This window comes from Lepidochelys kempii, chromosome 2 (genome assembly GCF_965140285.1).
Source record: "Lepidochelys kempii isolate rLepKem1 chromosome 2, rLepKem1.hap1, whole genome shotgun sequence".
NCBI classification, from domain to species: Eukaryota; Metazoa; Chordata; order Testudines; family Cheloniidae; genus Lepidochelys; species Lepidochelys kempii.
The window spans coordinates 21,206,367-21,227,469 of record NC_136381.1 but is presented as its reverse complement, the minus strand read 5'-3'; the positions used below and the strand labels follow the sequence as shown (position 1 = coordinate 21,227,469).

The 21,103-nt window shown below is 42.7% G+C and overlaps 1 protein-coding gene across 1 annotated transcript in view; it reads left to right on the top strand.

Annotated features, from left to right (window-relative positions):
• The window catches only part of NSMCE2 (NSE2 SUMO ligase component of SMC5/6 complex), a 187,717-nt gene that overhangs the window by 29,476 nt on the left and 137,138 nt on the right, over positions 1-21,103 (top strand).

The following is a 21,103-nucleotide window of genomic DNA, read 5'->3' as shown; positions in this document are numbered from 1 at the left end:
ATCCATTAGATATAAAAAACTTGCACTACAGGTCAGAGAGTGTTAATCTATTGCATTTCCATAGAAATGTGGCTGTAAGAAAGTACAACCGACTCCTATTTAAATGTACAGGTATCTCCTGCACATGAAAAGCATCTGGGCTTTAGAAGGTGGGTTTTTTTTTTAACATTTTGAGTAAATCAAGGTTTAGCTTTTAGAGGTCTAATTGTGTGTGAAGATCAGAGCCAGATTACCTCTCCTGTGAGCCGGCAGCTATTAGATTTTGTGGTGCCCCTGTATGCAAGTCTTTTTCCTAATTTAAAACAAAATGATCACAATTATGGCATTGAGGCAATTAATGCTATACTGTACTAAACTTGCCTTTTAATTAACATAAAGCCATTCTGTGGTTACATTTCAGTCTTAAAACATGTAGGATACAGTTAAGTTAATCCAAAATAGCCTACTTCTTACCTTAGAGCAGCTGTTATATTGGTTTCTTTCTGGGTGGGAATTTGGGTGCAGGAGGGGGCTCCAGGCTGGGGCAGAGTGTTGGGGTGCAGGAGAGAGTGAGGGGTGCGGGCTCTGGGAGGGAGTTTGGTGCAGGATGGGATTCTGACCTGGAGCAGGCAGTTGAGATGCAGGAGGGGGTGCTGGGTCTGGGAGCTTGGGTGCAGGAGGGGGATTCTGATCTGGAGCAGGGGGTTGGGATGGAGGAGGAGGTGCAAGGTGCAGGCTCCAGCCGGGAGATGCTTACCACAAGTGGCTCCCGGCTGGCAGTGCAGCAGGGCTCAGACAGGCTGCCTGTCTGCATGCCATAAGCCTAGACCGCTCCTGGAAGTGGCCGGCTGCTGGCACGTCTCTGCATGCCCCTGTGGGGATGGGGACAGCGTGTCTCCGTGCGTTGCCTGCGCCCACAAGAGCCTCCCCCGCAGCTCCCATTGGCTGGTTCCCCAATGGGAACTGCGGGGATGGTGCTGGGGGCCGGGGCAGCGCGTGGAGCCGCCTCCCACCTCACCCCCTGCCAGGGACCACAGTGACATGCCAGCAGCTGGCCACTTCCGGGAGCGGCGTGGGGCCACAGCATGCAGGCAGGCAGCCTGAGCCCAGATGCGTCGGGCCCTCTCAGCCCAGGGCCCTGGGCTGCAGCCCCTAAAGCCCCTGCATTAATCCAGCCCTGGTGAAGATGACTAATGAGAAAACAAATGACTTGGAGATGTTCAGCAGGATTAAGAAACTAGAGCGGCTGTGCTATTTTTCTTAAAGCTTTCCTTTATGGAAAGAATTAACTGGTTTAAAAGTAAGCACAGCTGGCGTTTTGTCATTGTTGAGTAAAAGTAGAGAAGACTCCTTTACATAAACATTAGCACTCTGGGGCCTTTTTTAAAATTTACCATCCTGCTCCTTATAGACTTGTAGAAAGGGAGCACTGTACACTGATATTAATAGACACAAAATGACCATCACTACCTCTGTGTGTGTGTGTGTGTGTATGTGTGTGTCTGAGAAGTCAAATGACATATTCATAACTGTTCTGTCCCGTCCCGTCCCAATTTTTACATTCACCACTGAATTTTCAAACCACTGCATGTTTAGCTCTGTCACTCCTTGCCTTTTTTCCTTTTTCTTCTCTCAGTGATAAATTTTGTTGCTAAATTGAGGCTTTGTGCCAGGTTTCAGTTCACGCCAAAAGGGTGTATCTGAACTGTACTCTGCTGAAAAAGTATATACTGCTTTTCAAGTATACAACCGCAACTTGAAGAGCAGTGTTCATTTTATCAGTTAGGATTACACATTGGGGTGAAATTCACCCCATGCAGAGGACTGGCATGGATGTCTATGCACCACTTAAGTCCCTTTTAAGCCCCATTTTTAGGACATAAGCGGTGTATAGGCTTATGCTGGCGTGGGGTGAATTTCACTCTAATTGAACAGTATAACTTGGGTGAGACAGACTCCCCCTCCTCCACTTTTCTCTGCAAGGATCTCTTGTATGTGAGAGGCATGACAAGTGAGATGTTAGGCTGATGGATTGAGCTCATGGCTGGAAGCCAGGAACTGTTGTGTTCTCATTCTAGCTCTGCTGCTTGGGTGGCTTTAGGAAAGGCACTTAAGTTCTCGGTGCCTCAGTTTCCCTTGTGCAAATGGAGATGCCTGCTTCACAGCAGTGCTTTGTGAGGATTTATTAATTAACATTTCATAGAATCGTAGAATATCAGAGTTGGAAGGGACCTCAGGAGGTCATCTAGTCCAACCCCCTGCTCAAAGCAGGAGCACTCCCCAATTAAATCATCCCAGCCAGGGCTTTGTCAAGCCTGACCTTAAAAACTTCTAAGGAAGGAGACCACCTCCCTAGGTAAAGCATTCCAGTGTTTCACCACCCTCCTAGTGAAAAAGTTTTTCCTAATATCCAATCTAAACCTCCCCCACTGCAACTTGAGACCATTACTCCTCGTTCTGTCATCTGCTACCACTGAGAACAGTCTATATCCATCCTCTTTGGAACCCCCTTTTAGGTAGTTGAAAGCAGCTATCAAATTCCCCCTCATTCTTCTCTTCTGCAGACTAAACAATCCCAGTTCCCTCAGCCTCTCCTCTTAAGTCATGTGTTCCAGTCCCCTAATAATTCCGTCCTAAGTGCAGGACTCTGCACTTGTCCTTGTTGAACCTCATCAGATTTCTTTTGGCCCAATCCTCTAATTTGTCTACGTCCCTCTGTATCCTATCCCTACCCTCCAACGTATCTATCTCTCCTCCCAGTTTAGTGTCAACTGCAAACTTGCTGAGGGTGCAGTCCACACCATCCTCCAGATCATTAATGAAGATATTGAACAAAACAGACCCGAGGACCAACCCTTGGGGCACTCCACTTGATACCAGCTGCCAACTAGACATGGAACCATTGATCACTACTCGTTGAGCCCGACAATCTAGCCAACTTTCTATCCACCTTATAGTCCATTCATCCAGCCCATACTTCTTTAACTTGCTGGCAAGAATACTGTGGGAGACCGTATCAAAAGCTTTGCTAAAGTCAAGGAACAACATGTCCACCGCTTTCCCCTCATCCACAGAGCCAGTTATCTCGTCATAGAACGCAATTAGATTAGTCAGGAGTGACTTGCCCTTGGTGAATCCATGCTATCTGTTCCTGATCACTTTCCTCTCCTCTAAGTGCTTCAGAATGGATTCCTTGAGGACCTGCTTCATGATTTTTCCAGGGACTGAGGTGAGGCTGACTGGCCTGTAGTTCCCAGGATCCTCCTTCTTCCCTTCTTTAAAGATGGGCACTACATTAGCCTTTTTCCAGTCGTCCGGGACCTCCCCTGATCACCATGAGATTTCAAAGATAACGGCCAATGTCTCTTCAATCATATCCGCCAACTCCTTTAGCACTCTCAGATGCAGCGGATCTGGCCCCATGGACTTGTGCTCATCCAGCTTTTCTAAATAGTCCCGAACTACTACTTTCTCCACAGAGGGCTGGTCACCTCCTCCCCATGCTGTGCTACCCAGTGCAGTAGTCTGGGAGCTGACCTTGTTCGTGAAGACAGAGGCAAAAAAAGCATTGAGTACATTAGCTTTTTCTACATCCTCTGTCACTAGGTTGCCTCCCTCATTCAGTAAGGGGCCCACACTTTCCTTGACTTTCTTCTTGTTGCTAACATACCTGAAGAAACCCTTCTTGTTACTCTTAACATCTCTTGCTATCCAGGTGTGGTTTGGCCTTCCTGATTTCACTCCTGCATGCCCGAGCAATATTTTTATACTCTTCCCTGGTCATTTTGTCCAATCTTCCACTTCTTGTAAGCTGCTTTTTTGTGTTTAAGATCAGCAAGGATTTCACTGTTAAGCCAAGCTGGTCGTCTGCCATATTTACTATTCTTTCTACACATCGGGATGGTTTGTTCCTGCAACCTCAATAAGGATTGTTTAAAGTACAGCCAGTTCTCCTGGACTCCTTTCCCCTCATGTTCTTCTCCCAGGGGATCCTGCCCATCAGTTCCCTGAGGTTGTCAAAGTCTGCTTTTCTGAAGTCCAGGGTCTGTATTCTGCTGCTCTCCTTTCTTCCTTGTGTCAGGATCCTGAACTCGACCATCTCATTTGTACAGCAGTTTGAAAGTGAAAAACTCCTATGTAGATATTAAATCTTATGATTGCTAATGACTGATGTGTCTTGCTGGTAGAATTCACAGCTGCATGCTAGAAGTGTTTCTAGCAGTTCATATCTGATGCACTGTGGTGGGAAAAGGGAGGGTTGGAAGGGAAGGACAGGAGAAAGAAGAGGCGAGAGATGGCAGAAGAAGAAAAGAAGAAATAAAATAGCGTTCCTTATAGGAGACGGTCACTCTTTTTAGTCACATACAAGAAATGTGGTGCTCCCTGGAGAGTAAAGCTGGGTATTGAGGAAATGGTAGGAGCAATAGAGGAAGGGCTGAACTCCCTGATGCAAGGTAAGAAAAAGATATGGGACAGGTTTCCTGTTTGAGAATCTTTTAAACTGGGCAGCCATGCCAGTGTGCTTTGATTTTAATACAGTATTTGGTTAATAATACACTCTGGAAATTGGATGGCATGTTGCATCAATGGAACAGGAGTGGGGGGGTGTAACAGATACAATACTGAGACTGCTTATAGCATTAAAATTGAATTGCTAGTGTAAACCATGTAGGAACTAATGGTCCAGGAAAAAGTAAAGTCATAGACCTTTAAGGACAGAAGGGATCATCATGTTCATCTATTCTGACTTCCAGCATAACACAGGCCAGAGAACCTCACCCAGTAATTGTGGCATCAAGCCATAAATTCTGGTTTAGCAAGAGTATCTGTTTTAGAAAGACATCTGATCTTTATCTAATGACACTCCATATATCAGAGAATCCAGCAAATCCCTAGGTAAGTTTTTCAATCATTAATTACTGTCACTGATAAAAATGTGCACCTAATTTCTTAATTTGTCTAGCTTCATTTTCTAGCCATTAGATCTTGTTATGCCTTTGTCTGGTAAATTAAAGAGCTCGGTAATATCAGAAAACTTCTCTCCAGTAGGTACTCATAGGCCATGGTCAAGTCACCTTTCTCTTGGATAAGTGGGTTGAGCTCCTTTACTTTCTCTCACTCTAGGGCATACTTTGAAGCATTCTTATAGCACTCTTTTGAACCCTTTAAAAAGATTGAGGAAAAAGTCAGATGATTAGGAATGAGTTACCTTGTTCTTGTTGGCCTGGAAAAGCTTTAGGCCCCTTGTCCTGCACTGAGAACCACGTAGGGCTAGCGGTGCACCTGCACAGTCCTTCGTGCAGGAGTGGGGCCTTAGAAAAAGCTGCCTCTGTCCTTTAGACATTGAACAAGGGTCTGAGATGTATGTTCTTGAAAGTGGGCTTCATCCTCTGGCAAAACTGGACAGCTACCATGGAAAATAATGGCTCAGACAAATGAGGTGAACTTCATGGGTTTTTTATGTATTTTATGTATATTACTAACATTTTATTAGCTCTCTTGTTCCCAAACTGCAGTCTGTGGTGTACTTGTTACTGATCCCTGGAGAGCTGGTAGGTCATATGATGAGGCTGACTCTTCCTCTTTGTTCCAGCTGTTTCTACAGATGTTCAGGAAACAAAAAGGAACCATGATCCTACTACCTCCATTAGGGGCTACTTCTATATAGGAGGAAGGGAGGAAACAGGAGTTGCCACCAGAAGGACTGGAGTTGCCAGTGGGAGAAGGGAACCAAGCAGCTGGACAGCATATGCAGGAGATAGGAGGCAAAAGACTGATGGCAGAGAGGCATGTGCAAGGGAGCAGGGAGAGAGGAAAGAACAGAATGGATGGGAGGAAATGGAAAACGAAGAACAACAAGATAAAGTGTGATTGACCTTTTCACTTACTACATTCAAGACATTTGAAAATAACTAAACACTTTCCTAATGCTACTTTTCCATATAGGCAAGTTATCATGGGGATGATATACTGCTGCAAATGGAAGGGAAGGTGTTACAGGCATTCATAAATAGGAGGAGGGCTGGTCCACCTATCTGCACATAATGATTATTTACTATTTGTAGTAGCATAGCGCCTAGGAGCCCCAGCTATAGACTAGGACTCCCATTGTGCGAGGTGCTGTGCAAACACTGAACAAAAAGACTGTGTCTGCCCCACAAAGCTTACAATCCAAGTATAAGACAAGAGATAACAGATAGACTAACAGGCGAGTATAAGGAAACAATCAGACAATTTTAGCCAGAGTGATAGACTGTGGGGTCAGCACACCAGCAGCCACCATTGTTAAGTTTTAAGGAGGTATTTGAAGGAGGATAATGGATTAGTTTTGTGGATGTTTACAAGGAGCTTGCCCTAAGCGTGATGGGAAGGATGGAAGAAAATATAATGGGCCAATTTGAGGCACAAGTCGACATCTTGATAGCAAATGAGAGACAATAGGTAGGGTGGGGATAGGCCATGAAGGTCTTTGACAGTAAAGACAATTAACATATGTTTGGTGTGGCGGGGAGGAGGAGTCAGTGGAGGGATGCAAAGAGAGGGGCAACATGGTCAAAGCAATAGGCTCGGAAAATGGTCTTTGCAGCAGCATTCTGAGTGGATATGAGCAGGGACAGGAGTGTATTTGTCAAGGTCAGAGAGAAGGATATTGCAGTAATTCAGAGGCATGATGATGAGAACTTGGACAAGAGTTCTAGCTGTGTGGATGGGTGGAAAAGGCCATAACTTAGAGATGTTCTGCAGAAAGATCAGCAAGATTTAGGCAGCTTGGAGGTGAGGACCTTGAGATGAAGCCCAGGTTATAGGGCTGAGTGACAGGCAGGATGGTTGTGGTATCCAGATGCAGAAAAGAGATAGTGGGAGGGGTTGGGTGGAGAGATTAAGAGCTCTGTTTTAGTGGTGTTGAGCTTGAACTGATGACTAAATATCCATACGATGATGTCAGAGAGGAAGTTTCCTCATGACATTTGGTGCAGAATATCAAAAATATATGATCCCTTTGAATTCTTTATTTTACAGTAGCAGTGATATTTTGAAATATATGTATATTTTAGTCCTCAATAGTGTCAACCTGAACAAACCAGTCATGAGTCAAAATGCATTACTCAGAAAAGACTTACAGAGAGAGCCAGCGGAGGTGGGAAAGAGGTGTGGGGATGAAAAGAACACAACTCAGAAAGTGTTCACACATTAAGGAAGTATTTTAACATGCTTTTCCCAGACTGTAAGTGGGCTCAAAATCATCTATTACACATAAATGTCAAGTGTCTAGAATTCCTTGTAGTTAAAGCAGCATTGCAAAACTCTAGTTGCTTCTGCCATTGGTAAGCCTTCTTTATAAATTTACTCAGCTGATTTTTTTTTTAATTTGTGATTTCCATAGAAGTCATTGTGATAAATTGTAGGTGAGTAGATTTAGTGCCTGCGTGGATGGATTATCATGACAATTTTGCAACGTTGAGTTAAATTTTTAGTTTATAAATTGTTGTCAGCATGGCTCTAATTTATAAATGGTCTCCAAATGAAATCAGATATACCATCTGTTACTTGAAGTCTGCTAGTTACTTTCTCATAGACTGATTGATTTTTTTGGGTCCAAATTTCCATTCAGCTTTCATTGGAGGTGGATTATCCTTCTGATGTCTTAAGATAACTCCTCTTTCTGCCATTAAACTAATTGTTACTGAAGACTTTTCTTCAGTGGAACATATCCAAGTTCAGGAATATCCCTTTATACTGTTAATTGGGGATATGTTAATATCCCCACTGTTAATATACATGCAAAATTGGCATAGGCACTTCTATATAATACCAAAATAAAACTAAATAAAAAATTCACAACAACATGAGGACAAATGTTCTAGAGGACATATTGTTCTCTGGACACCACATATATCTTGACAAATACATCAGCCACACTATCAGAGGCTCATTCATCTGCACATCTACCAATGTGATATATGCCATCATGTGCCAGCAATGTTCCTCTGCCATGTACATTGGTCAAACTGGACAGTTTCTACATAAAAGAATAAATGGACACAAATCAGACGTCAAGAATTATAACATTCAAAAACCAGTTGGAGAACACTTCAATCTCTCTGGTCACTCGATTACAGACCTAAAAGTGGCAATACTTCAACAAAAAATTCAAAAACAGACTCCAACGAGAGACTGCTGAATTGGAATTAATTTGCAAACTGGATACAATTAACTTAGGCTTGAATAGAGACTGGGAGTGGATCGGTCATTACACAAAGTAAAACTATTTCCCCATGTTTATCTCCCCTCCCCCCCCCCCCACTGTTCCTCAGACGTTCTTGTCAGCTGCTGGAAATGGCCCACCTTGATTATCACTACAAAAGGTCCGCCCCCCCACCTGCTCTCCTGCTGGTAATAGCTCACCTTAAGTGATCACTCTCGTTACAGTGTGTATGGTAACACCCATTGTTTCATGTTTTCTATGTATATAAATCTCCCCACTGTATTTTCCACTGAATGCATCCGATGAAGTGAGCTTGTAGCTCATGAAAGCTTATGCTCAAATAAATTTGTTAGTCTCTAAGGTGCCACAAGTACTCCTTTTCTTTTTGCAAGTACAGCAGTGTGGTTCTGGACTGAATTAATTACTAACAATACAGTTCCTGAAACTCATATTATGTGATGATAATCCAGTTTGTCCTGATGTACCATCCAGAGAGAAACTTGCCCGGTGTCCAATTAAAATCTCGTGTTGTCAAACTTGGGCTCAAACTTGGGCTCAATTAATCCTCCAGATTACCCTTTTGACAGCCAGGGAGCCCCTTAAGAGCCATCTCTTTTCCCACTCGCTCAAAGAACATAGACAAACAGTGTTATCCAAAAGGAATGCTGAGAAATCAGCACCTGTAGCAATCTCCAGTGTACTTAAAGACTTTAAACAGATGTTAGTGTCCTCTGAAAACCATAAGTATTTGCACACAAATAAGGGACCTGTGCAAAGCAGTGAACTATGGTCCATTCTAGAACTAAGGGATGTAGAGAGTGCATTTTCCACAAGATAACCAGGTAGTAATGCCTCATAGTTGGAGAAGTTTTTGTATTAGGTCTGGGGTAAATGAAATTCCTGCTATGGATTTAGCCTCATCACTTACCAATATACAAGCAAGAGAATGAATACTGTATACCAGCAATTTATGTTTAAAAAAAAAAAAAAAAAGAGAGAGAGAGATTTGCCAATCCACAGAAGAGGATTTAGCTAAATGAGGGCCTCCTAGAAGCAGAATGGGGTGATGTTCTTCATTATGATTGCAATTTATGTCCAGTCTTTGCCTTTTCTGTGTAAGAGGATTGGTATGATCTAATTTTACATCTTGGGAAATTATGGGCTCTGAAAGTTTCAGCTTTTATATCGCCACATAAGTAACATTTGAGGAGTGCCACATCAATACATGATTCACACTGAATAGGATGTTTCATACATGGGGCTAGGTAATTAATTTGTCCTTTGATCAAGGCAGGGACTGGTGTTCTAGCTCAGTGTTTCTCAATCTTTTTGATACCAGGGAACGGCTTGCTGCCTTCCTGAACTGTGTCAGGGAGATCTTGGGGACTGACTGGTTGTTGAGAGACACTGTTCTAGCTTCCTTTAGGCTAAGTTAAGTACTATCTGGAAATCCACAATCAGTCAGTAAGTTCCTTTGAACGTACACTCAGAAATATCCAAGGGTCACATGCTCACCAAATAGTTCAGTTTGGATCTGATATTCATTTTTACTGTAGCAACTTTCTCATGATGAAGCAATTTCCATCTGTCTAAAAGACTGTAAATTTCACTACTAGGAAGTTACTTTCCATTATTTCCTGTAACTTGTCATTCCTATTCCTGAATATTTCATATTTTCTCTCTTTGCAGAGGGAAGGAAGACTGGTGGACAAGGCTGCAATACTGACATTGTTTCTGATTTCCTCCAGATGGTTTGGAAGCAGTAGTTCTAGAAATCCTAAAAGCAGGAACAGAAGAATTAGAATGCATGAGCAGGATGTCATCAGCCTGAATCTTTGATGAATCCTATTAACATGCATCCCATTTGTTATCTACTTGTATCTCAAGTGCCAAAGGCTTCATTGATATAATGATAATTTGGAGAAGGCAGTCCCACCTATTTACCAATATTAAATGCGTTGAGAATAGCACACTTAGTTACCACAGAAGTCATTGTTATGTTATCATTTACTACTTTTATGTGTTTACAATATGCTTTGTGCTATACTATACACAAAACAAAGAAACTACCTCCCTAATTTAATAAGAAATAGAGAAAATAGGACGCAATGGGAAGCCCAGAGGAAGGAATAACTTGAACTGGGGTGTGTGTGTGTATAGTGAGCAGATCTAATTGAAAAATGGAATTTTCACCCCAAAGGAATTTCTGATACTTAGACCTTTTATTTTCATTCCAAATTGGGTTGAAAAGTCAAAATTATTGAAACTTTGCTGCCTGAAAGTTCAGAATTTTTTTTTTGGGTGAGATGTTTTCAATCAAAATAAAATGTTTCAACATTCTCAGAATGAAATGATTCATTCAGTCTGTGAAAACGAAACAGTCTTATTGGGTCAGTCAATGTTAATCTGTATCTGAATGAGTTGCCACGCTGGTTTATGGGAGTAGTAGTTTGGGTTCCTCATGTCCCCATTATCTCCTGTGGGTTGAGCTGTCCAGCTGAACTACATCTCCCATGATGTACTATGGTTTCTTCCTCTGGATGAGCCACTGCATTGCATCAAGAGAGAATGGAGGGCATGAGGCTCCAAACTACAATTCCTATGAGACGCTGTGGTGGCTCAGGCAGATGCAGAGATTATTGTCCAATTGACCAGAAACAAAACATTTTGTTTTGATTTTCTTCCTCTGGAATATTGAAACATTTCTACATAATCAACATTTTTGCACAGAAAAATCTTGATTTTTTTTTAATTGAAAATACCCACCAAACTCTAATGGGATTTACACATGCGTATAAAAATACCTTTTGTTTGGCTCACTTTCTGTGGCAGTTATCGAAATGGTGGGTCTTCAGAAGAGACAAAATTTACATACATTTCCCTGCAATGTCTTTCTTGCCACAATGAAATTTCTTGCCACAAACCAATGCTTGTAGCATGTGAAATACACAGGTGACTCCAACATTATCACATGCTTTTACTGCATGTAGATAAAGTACAGTACTGGGGGGTATGATATTTTTAAGCAGTAAACTGATTTTTAAACCATCTTCTGAGAGTCAGTCTTTGAGGAATCCGATCTGTTCCAGATGTGTCAAATACTTTAAATCAAGTTAGGTGGTAGGGGTGGAAAAGGAAAAAGATATCTGTACTGAAATGTGTTTAGAAATACAAATAGTATGACAGAATAAACCAAGTGGAGGAATATGACCGAATTGTGTTAGTTAAAATGTAGTGGAATGATTGAACAAGGAACGTGGACTGGTAGACATCTGTGGAGGTGTAAGTGGGTTAAAAGGAGTAACGTTATTTATCAGAAAGACAGAAATGGTAAGACTTTGATAAGGACTATGATATAGATATCACATGGTTGCAAAAGAACAGGCAGAAATATAGAGAGAGGAAATCTTGAGAGGAGTTGGAGATTTAACTATTATGTCACCTCAGTCAGGAAACATGGAAGGAGGATCAATGTGGTTTTAGCTAAAGCTTCTCTCAACTGATAAAGGAAACATTTTTATTTAAAAAAGTTATAAAGGAATAACAGTTTACAAATAATGAAGAAACTGCAGGGCAGTTAGAAGACAAAATATAGGAAATAAATGCAGTGTCTTAGATAGTGGTTGGTATATATTCACTACTTAGTGAAGATCATTCTGTTTCTCCAAGCAGGAAGCTCCCATTACAATCAATGGGAAATGCACCCTATTGTAAATGTTGAAACTAAGCTGAAAAGCAGCATACATTGTAACAATTCATAGGGGAAGGATACATATTGTTAGGATGAGATTTAGGAGACTGGTCGTGGATTTATATGCGAAGATACTGTATGCCGCCTAGTTTTTTAGAGAATAAGTGCTTGCTTGTTGTCCTCCCCCCATCCCTGGCCTGCTTTCCCTCTTCTGCTTGGGCTGGGGACTGGGATGGAAGTGAACAAGGATTTCCTCACCTGTCTGCTCCTTGCTCGGTTTATTCCCACTCTGAAGGCCCTCTGATGTGCAGATCAGATATGTGATGGTGATAGATGCAAAGTAAGATTCCCAAAAGACTTGGAATATAACATTGAAACTAGCAAAGGTATCACATTCAAGCACTTAACTTGTTTACAGTACTTCTCCTTACTAGTTAAAGTGCTCTTGTTAATTCTTAAATTGGTCTTTCTGCAACAGTACATAGCTGTTAAGTAATATAATGAAGAGGCTACTTTACCTGCTCTTATTAGAATGTGACTTGGAAGTTTTAATAAAGAAAGAGGAGCTACCTGGAAGGAAAACTCTCTCCCACCCTTGGCCTGGAGGGAGCGAGGTGGCATTTGTGTAGGATGGGCATCAACATCAGATCAGGCAAGCTTAAATTCCCAGGGAGGTAAAGGATGCACAAAAGTTATCTTTGTGTGTTTCTCTCTAGTTATTGTTTATATTGCACCCAACACAAAGATGCATCACAGTAATAAAAATGATGTGGACCTCATTCATTAAGAAGGACACGTGTTTCCCATCTCTCCTGTTGATTACATCATTTGGGTGTATGAAAGACAAACTTCTTATTTATTTATTTAATTATTTTTGACAATATTATGCCACCCTCATTTGTGTTGAATAGTATTTTACTCTGTTCCTGATTCAGCCCAGCACTGCAGTACGTACTTAACTTTAAATCAACATGCTTAAACATATGATTAAGTGCTTTGCTCAATCATGGCCTCTGTAAGCACTCTTGTATATTTCAGTGGGGCTACTTACAGAGTAAGTATTATTCACTGTGAGTAATGGTGGCAGAATCTGGCACTTTATCTCCAGTGGCGCCTGATCTGGCCACTCAGATGCTGTGGGCAGGAACATCCAACAAGATGGTTTTTAGTTTCTGCTCTGAAGGTGGAGAAGATCTGAGCTCATTGTGACTTTCCAGACCCCACCTTTCCATAAAGTAAAAACAAGGTAGTTTAAAACAAGTACCATTAGGCTGTGACTTTCACCAAAAGTGCATTGGTTTAACTCTGCTCCCATTGAAGTCACAGGGAGTTTTATTATTGACTCCTATGGGAGAACAGTTAGGCCAATGCTGATTACTTTTGAAAATCTCTCCCTTAACCTCTCCTCACACACACATACCTTCCACAAATACAGACATTTAGATACACATTGACTCTTACCACAAAAATCATTCCAAATAGAGTATTCTTCCAACTGTAATCCATCTTGGTTAAGAGGGCTTGCTGCTCACTCAGAGATGATGGTAGTTTCTGTGGAAAGACTAGACTTTCATAATTTATTTAGGTAGTTAATACTTTTGGGTGAAATACAATTTTAATTAGAAAAAAATTGAATTCTGGGCATGGACAGGAGCAGTGAGGGTTAGAGACAGGCTGAGGGCACAGGAGAAGAACCACTAGAGAACACTCTCCTCCAGAACGTTAAACTGGACCCAAGAGCCCTGGGTTTTCACATACCTCTGCCAGTGGGTTTCAAGCTATTTGCTGACAGCAAAGTGTGTTTCACTTCATTTAGTGCAGAGGTCCCCAAACTCGGGGGGCATGCTCCCAGCTCTGCTTCGGCCCCGCCTCAGCCATGGGCCTGGCACCCGGCCCTGGTCCTGGGCTTGCCTTGACTGCTGCTTTGTTCCTGGCCCCAGACCTGCCCCCAGCTGTGGCCCCAAACTTGGCCCCCTTACCTCTGTCTGTGTCCCCCCTAGCCCTGGCTCAGGGGGACAGCATGGACAGGGGTAAGGGGGTGTGTGATCCTGAAATGTTTGGGGACCACTGATTTAGTGGCTTAACCGAACAGAGGGTAACAAACTACTACTTCTACTAGTTATTCCATCAGGTGATATGGTAGAGATCTGTGCTGTGCATTTAAGGTCTGCTGATGACCCAAGTTAGGGGTCAAATGTCCATCCTCAGTGAGGCATCGTCTCTGTGGAAAAAATAGTATGTGATCATGGGACTATTTAGAAAAGCTGGACGTGCACAAGTCCATGTGGCCGGACGAGTTGCATCCGAGAGTGCTAAAGGAATTGGGGGCTGTGATTGCAGAGCCATTGGCCATTATCTTTGAAAACTCGTGGCGAACGGGGGAAGTCCCGGATGAGTGGAAAAAGGCTAATGTAGTGCCAATCTTTAAAAAAGGGAAGAAGGAGGATCCTGGGAACTACAAGCCAGTCAGCCTCACCTCAGTCCCCGGAAAAATCATGGAGTAGGTCCTCAAAGAATCAATCCTGAAGCACTTACATGAGAGGAAAGTGATCAGGAAGAGTCAGCATGGATTCACCAAGGGAAGGTCATGCCTGACTAATCTAATCGCCTTTTATGATGAGATTACTGGTTCTGTGGATGAAGGGAAAGCAGTGGATGTATTGTTTCTTGACTTTAGCAAAGCTTTTGACATGGTCTCCCACAGTATTCTCGTCAGCAAGTTAAAGAAGTATGGGCTGGATGAATGCACTATAAGGCAGGTAGAAAGTTGGCTAGATTGTCGGGCTCAACGGGTAGCGATCAATGGCTCCATGTCTAGTTGGCAGCCGGTGTCAAGTGGAGTGCCCCAGGGGTCGGTCCTGGGGCTGGTTTTGTTCAATATCTTCATAAATGATCTGGAGGATGGTGTGGATTGCACTCTCCGCAAATTTGCGGATGATACTAAACTGGGAGGAGTGGTAGATACGCTGGAGGGCAGGGATAGGATACAGAGGGACGTAGACAAATTAGAGGATTGGGCCAAAAGAAATCTGATGAGGTTCAATAAGGATAAGTGCAGGGTCCTGCACTTAAGACGGAAGAACCCAATGCACAGCTACAGACTAGGGACCAAATGGCTAGGCAGCAGTTCTGTGGAAAAGGACCTAGGGGTGACAGTGGACGAGAAGCTGGATATGAGTCAGCAGTGTGCCCTTGTTGCCAAGAAGGCCAATGGCATTTTGGGATGTATAAGTAGGGGCATAGCGAGCAGATCAAGGGACGTGATCGTCCCCCTCTATTCGACATTGGTGAGGCCTCATCTGGAGTACTGTGTTCAGTTTTGGGCCCCACACTACAAGAAGGATGTGGATAAATTGGAGAGAGTCCAGCGAAGGGCAACAAAAATGATTAGGGTTCGGGAACACATGACTTATGAGGAGAGGCTGAGGGAACTGGGATTGTTTAGTCTGCAGAAGAGAAGAGTGAGGGGGGATTTGATAGCTGCTTTCAACTACCTGAGAGGTGGTTCCAGAGAGGATGGTTCTAGACTATTCTCAGTGGTAGAAGAGGACAGGACAAGGAGTAATGTCTCAAGTTGCAGTGGGGGAGGTTTAGGTTGGATATTAGGAAAAACTTTTTCACTAGGAGGGTGGTGAAACACTGGAATGCGTTACCTAGGGAGGTGGTAGAATCTCCTTCCTTAGAAGTTTTTAAGGTCAGGCTTGACAAAGCCCTGGCTGGGATGATTTAATTGGGGAGTGCTCCTGCTTTGAGCAGGGGGTTGGACTAGATGACCTCCTGAGGTCCCTTCCAACCCTGATATTCTATGATTCTATGATCATGCAATTAAAGACTGTATTATAATGCATGGGCACAAGGGGGCAAATTAAGATTGCACAGGCATCTTCAATCTGGTATTTTCTAACTTTGAGGATCTTGACTTTGCAATGGTAATAATCTTTTAACATTTTTGGATATAATATATGTAGAGAGAGAGGTTTTGCAAAATTATCCCCTACTACTGATATAAAAATTCATCAGAGGGTCACATAAGCTGAAGGTCATGAAGAAGGATGGGCATTCAGGTGGCTAATTCCAATGCCATGTAGCCAGGGCTTTGAAAAGGAATCATAGAATCATAGAATATCAGGGTTGGAAGGGACCTCAGGAGGTCATCTAGTCCAACCCCCTGCTCAAAGCAGGACCAATCCCCAATTAAATCATCCCAGCCAGGGCTTTGTCAAGCTTGACCTTAAAAACTTCTAAGGAAGGAGATTGTACCACCTCCCTAGGTAACGCATTCCAGTGTTTCACCATCCTCCTAGTGAAAAAGTTTTTCCTAATATCCAACCTAAACCTCCCCCACTGCAACTTGAGACCATTACTCCTTGTCCTGTCCTCTTCTACCACTGAGAATAGTCTAGAACCATCCTCTCTGAGGACCGTGACCTTCAAGTGGACTATGTGTGTGGAAAAAAGCATGTAAAATATTGCAAAGAATAAAATATTTAGGCAATGTGGTTAAGGTTTTGTGGGGGAATACTTAGTGAACTTAACATATTCAGTTTAGATACAAGGAGACTCAATTAACATATGCTAGTATATTTTACAGTATTTTTATTATTACTGTAATAGCTAGCAGCATGGTGTTACTCATAGAGGCTGGAATGAACTCTGTGGTTATGAATTAAAAGTCAGGTTAGGAGACATTTGGGTAAGATACCAGAAAGGCACTGATCCTCCAGTTACAGATCTGGGCCCCAAGCTTGGCCATTTGCTTCTAGAGTGAAAGGTTTGAATGCTGTGGAGGTAGCTGACCTAGCATTTGGGGTTTGGGTAGAGGGGACCTAGCAGGAATGGTAGCAGTGGTCCTTCGCTCCCAGCTGAACTAGTAGTAGTAGAGAGTGAGTTTCCTTTAGTCCTTTTCATGGGAGGGAAGATCACTTTCTGCAGTACAAGATCTGGGAATAAGAGGCGTTTGTTTTTTTTTAAAAACTGAAAGTCAAACCATGGAAAGACGGTGAAATGGGAGTGACACCCTGAAACCTCCTTGACCTTTCCCTTGAGGGAACAGAAAGACCAAAGGATTTTTCCTCTTAGTTGTCAGCTTGTGGAAACAGGCTATCCAAAGACATACTGGGGACTCCACTGCAGGTGTGGTTGCCATAAAACAGATGGGCTTCATGGATCTGTAGTTCACTCCATTTTGAGTATCTTTGTGCCTGCAATAAATTCTTCAAGGGCAGGCTGTAATCTCTGATGTGTGATACATATTGGCATTTATCTTGAAACATCTGCCACCACACGTGCATGAAAGAACAGCAGCAGAAAGACAGCTGCTAGCATCATTTGAGACTAGAAACAAGCCGATGCGTGGGTGGAACCCTTGGGATGAGAGGACTGTAGGCAAGAGGTAGTTAAAGTTAATATCCTTCTTCCCTCAGCTGGGTTCCACCTCTTTGTTTGTGTTCAGTGTTTTGTTTTTAGGGCAACTTTCAAGTATTATAATATAAAATCAGCCAAAGCCTCATTATTTATTAGGTACAGTTATTTTGAGTTTTCAGTTCAGAGAATGTTCTGTGCAAAATTGACATGGCTCTGATGCTATGTTTAACAATGTCCTCATCTTCCCTTTCAAAGTTTCAGAATATTTAGGCCAGTGAAGTTTCTGTATGTTGTGGATATGATTCATTTGGGCCATGGGAGGAGGGTGACAGTTACTTGCTACACAAATCTTTCCTGTGATTCATGAAACACCATTTGTGTCAGCCTTGTAGGAGGCAGTTCATCTGCCTCCTTGGAGGAGGGGGGAAACACTGGCATCGCTGCTGTCAGATGGGCATGGCAAAAATGGTGGTTAGACAGAAGAAAGTAGCAGGAATGCTGGGGCTCTGTCTGCAATAGTTAGTTATGTACTTAATGATAGACTGATCTGTATCAAGTGTAGATGGCTTTAAGGAGAACAGCACTGCTACAATAGCCAAAAATACAAAAGAATGTTGCTTTTTGTCATGTTTTAATTTTTTTCCTGACTTTGTGTAAAAATGTTTTTGTACTTTTCCTTCTGGTTGGCTAAAACAACTGTTGTTTCATATGGGAGAAGGCCCCTATTGATGAACTTTGTCTCAGCAAAACTTTCAGTTTCTGCTGGTGGGAGCAGGGAGGCCAAATACAGTGCTGTATGCTTGTTCTCGGCAGAGAGATTTTTTCACTTTACTGGACCAGTAAACAGCAGAGACGGTTTACCAAATTCTGTTAGCCTCCTCATAGGAAGGCATTTTCTTTGGCCCACCAAAAAGTTGAATAAAAACATTAAGTGTAACTTCCTTGCCAAAGTCAATGACCCAGATCATCCTCGCTAGATTTGCTCATGAAAGGAATACACCCTACAAAGGACCTCAATTTGGTATGGAAGATGGCTCAGCTGTTTCTGTGGCACTGTTCCAGACTCCATGGAGGTCACCCTCTCGGTCCAGGATCCACATAGAGTAGATGAAGACTGGGAGAGCTGGGGACCTGTATTATTATTTAACTGGGGGGTATTATCTTTAATACAGAGCCTCACTATCCCAGCCATCCCACAATCAGCCTTGTCCCCACTTCACCCAAGGACCCAGAAGCATCCATGAGGAATCCGTAGTAGTACTGCTCTAATGGACCTCTAGTACGCCCCTGGAGACCTGCCTCAGGGTCTGTTGTGTGGGTCTGAACAAAACCTGCCTCCCCACTGATGGGAATGATAGGTGAGGGACTCCATAAGTGTATTCCTTATGGAGGTTTCCAGCCTTCCCACCATCAACCAGGGGTAAGGAGGGGTTGAGTTGGGATAATGGTTTCAGTTGCTGCAGACCTAACAAAATTATCATTGAAAGTCAATATGACGATTCAGTATCTCAAAAGCCAGGATTTAGTCTCAGCTTCATGTATTACATGGAGGCGTTTCTACCAGCCTCAAGGCTGCCTGATGTGCTGGAGTGGAAATAAGGAGGATTTTCTCATACAAGGGAATTATCTAGAGAAAAATGGCTACACAGTACTATTTGCAATGGTACTCCATAGCTAAACTCAGCCTTTCACATAGATGGCTGGGGGGCTCACTTTAAGGCAAACTACTACATGTTATACATATAGTTTCACCCAACCTTACCAATCAAAACTCATAAAACTATAGATATAACCAAAAAGAGGGATGTATAAGGGAAGGGAAAGGTGTTTACATATGGGGGTGTGGGCGTGGTCTGCTTACACCACCGTGTCTCCCTGTTAAATGCATGTAGACTCACATGGTTCAAGAAACATTCTCTTCTTGGGGTTTTGCTTATTGACAAAACATAATAGTTAAACATCAACTCCAGCACTAATCTGCCAGCCCTTCCCCTCAGGTTTCAAGTATCAGGGGGTAGCCGTGTTAGTCTGTATCCACAAGAACAACAAGGAGTCTGGTGGCACCTTAAAGACTAACAGATTTATTTGGGCATAAGCTTTCATGGGCATCTGAAGAAGTGGGTTTTTTACCCATGAAAGCTTATGCCCAAATAAATCTGTTAGTCTTTAAGGTGCCACCGGACTCCCCTTAAGTTTGACAGTTCCTGCCTAAACCCATCTCCTTCCTAAAACCTTTCTCAGGGGAGGCTTCTACTATTGCAGGTATATTCCTCCACCTCCCAGGTCCTTCTCCTGACTCAGAGCCTCCCCCCTTTGTCTGCTCAGGCTCCTTTTATTAGGAAGTGCCACCTGTGGGCTGCTGGCACATGATTGTTGGTCACCTGACTCAGATGCTGGTCAGAGCCTAGAAGTAGGATGTTAGGACATGGGCATGTGCCCAAGAACTAGCATGCCATTACGTGAGGTTGTGTGTAGTTTTAAGAAAACAACACTCTGGAAAATATTAATTCAGCATTGTTTTGAAAGGGAGAGAGGGATGGATGACAGGGAAGGAAGATGAATCTCTCGCAGCCACCAGTACAAAGGGAGGATGACCTGCAACAGAAGACGTGATGGTTGAATTACTAGAAAATGGGTGGTGTCAGAATGCAAATAGCTGCCAGAACAAGAGAGGCCTCTAATATAAAGAGGGCTTTTGGAAGACCTACAGGCCAGTGAGACCAACAAAGGACCAGACCCGCACCTAATGTGAATTGATGTAGCACCATTGAAGTCAGTGGGGCTATGGTGACTTACACCAGGTGAGGGTCTGACTCTTGTGGCCAATCCTCTACTTCACAGGCTGCCAATTCAGGGCAGCCACAATATGATCTGATTGCTCAAACCAGTTAGGCAACGTTTTTCTGCATTCTGCACAAGCTGCTAGTGATGTAGAAGCACAGCAAGGAAGAAGTTACAATAATTGAACCCCACGGTCACAGGGGCTGTGTTCCTGTTGCAGTGTTGTCATGGGATAAGTAAGGGCACAGCTGAAAAAAAAATTGCACAACTAGAGGAAACTATACACACTTTTGTACTGTATATGACAAGTGTCTCTCCCTGAAAGGTAATGGCTGAATAAGTGAGTTTAGAATGGAAAAGCAGAGACATAACTGAAGGTGGAAGAAGGTGTTAGGAGTGATGCAGAGGGGAGTAAAAATAGCTATGTCTAACTCAACACCTGTTCTGTATTCACTACATTTGAGTAGGCAATGACTACTAACTAGATTAAAGCACTGTTTGATGCACCCATATGGCTAAGTCTTCCATTATTTCCTGTGTTATAAAATGCTGACTCCATTTGGATTTTACAATACTAATGTTTATTTTGGGGGTGGGGGGAAAGAAAGGGGACTAATTATAGCTTTGAACTCCACTACAATGAGACAGGGTTTCTATTAAATATTTCTCAGGCAGTGTGATGAGTCATGAAATGCAACTTCTGCAGAAAATATCCTGATTGCCTAATGACTAGATGTTGGTAACTGAAATTACACTCTCTCTCTCTCACGAAACCCAGGAAGTGTCTGTCTCTGAGTAAGTTGTTTATTGAAGTTACCCAAGAAATGTAAAAGGGCTTATGATTGCAAAATAGGTAAAAAAAAAATAACTGAAATTTGAGGAACATAACAAACACCTGCTGTACGATACAGTGAAATAGTGTTACTGTATTTTCATTCACAACATAGGAAGTACTTTCCATATTTTAAAGATAATAATGTATCTTCCTTGTTAGGTAACAAAGGTCAAGCACTGATGAACTGTAAAGAAAGAAAAGCATTGAATCACCAGATGAAAGTAACAAAATAGAATACTTTTAGCAC